We start from the raw sequence: 1,679 nt of genomic DNA, 5'->3' as shown, positions 1-1,679 counted from the left end.
AGCCTTTAAACTCCCGTGAACTCTCTTCTCCCCTTGCCTATAACTGGAGGCTTTTTAGTAAACCCCCCAAAACAAATCATGCTCATCACCGGCCCCACCACTGGTTTAGGAAATGCCTCAGGTCCTAGATCCTCATCCATACGTGGAGCCACAGCTCCAGCGTGCCGTGCCCCTGGAGCACGCGGAATCCGTCGGTGATCCGATCGCCTAATCTACACCTCGACCATCCGGAGTGGCCCGTAACACACGCCGCCTCACCAATCCCAGACAAAGAAGTTCAACACACGAACCATAACATCTGACAGCACTAGAGAAGCTATAATATCTAACTGAGTTGGTGCTGCTGCAAACTCTGCTGCCTCATCTGGAACTACCTGAGGCGCGGGGGACCCAGCGCGAGCCTGACCAGCCGCAGGAGCCCCGCCCTTGGCTGGTGCTGCTGCTCCCCTGCCTCTGCCACGGCCACGGCCCCTGGCCTGGCCTCCACCGAGAGCTACGGTCCCCAACCGCTCGCGGGTAGCCTGTTCTTGTGCCGCTCCCGCACGAGTCCTCACCATCCGAGAGAATAGAAGGAACGGATCGGATACCAATTTGAATCATCCGTATACCAATTAAGTAAAGCACGAAAGAAAGAAAGAGTTTGAATTTTCCTAGTGTCCCATAGCCTCTCGAAGATAAGTACAGAAGTCTCCGTACCGATCCGGAAGACTCTACTAGACATGTCCTTGTACAACGAGATCGACGAACCTGGGGCTCTGATACCAAGCAAGTGTCACGACCCAAATAGTCGTGAGTGATACCCACACTAATTCTCCTACTGGGCGAACCATCCCTTATCCAATTACTTAATCATCTGAACTATTATGAATCAATAATCAGAAGTAAATCATAAATCTGTCTAATCATGCCATAAATAAATAAAGATGCGGAAGTCTAACTATTACAACCCCAAAATCTGAAAGTCATCGTACAAGGACTCTAAAACATAAATGTTTAAAGAATGAACAACTGTCTGAAATAATCATAAATGTCTGAAATGAAGTAGACATCCAAAATAAGAAAGATCTTCAGGAAGCATGACATGGATAGTAGCTCACCCTCGGATCTGATCAGGAACTGGCTCAAGCTAAATATGAGGTCTGGACGAAGTCTCTGATACACAATCTGCACTCAAGAAAGGTGTAACAAGGTTTTATATATATATACACTATGTATAAGAGATATTATAGGCCGACTGAGATTAGTATCATGCATACGTTCATAAAATTAACAAGATAGGCAGATAGGCACAACAACACGTAACCAAATAATGTCATCAACAGAAATCAGCCAACACAGGAATAAGGTAAGTCCAGCCACAACCATCAACAGGAATAATATAAATCTGATGCAATGCAACAATGATAGTATCTCAACCTTACACACACGCTACTGGCAATTTTTTCTCAATAGTTATGACCTGCAGGGGACCCATGGTGTCCATGTACCACTCGCTTCGGAACTGACCTCGGATCACGAGCCCATAACTCGGCCACATCCCCACCCACTGTGCCTTCATATATATATATATATATATATATATATATATATATATATATATATCTGATCACAATACAAATCTCAACGTATTTCTAGTTCAACAGTCACTATGGAACATGATCAGTCAGTGTCAATAAATT

Source organism: Lycium ferocissimum, chromosome 5 (assembly GCF_029784015.1).
Source record: "Lycium ferocissimum isolate CSIRO_LF1 chromosome 5, AGI_CSIRO_Lferr_CH_V1, whole genome shotgun sequence".
NCBI classification, from domain to species: Eukaryota; Viridiplantae; Streptophyta; class Magnoliopsida; order Solanales; family Solanaceae; genus Lycium; species Lycium ferocissimum.
Note: the sequence above shows the minus strand (reverse complement) of the source record.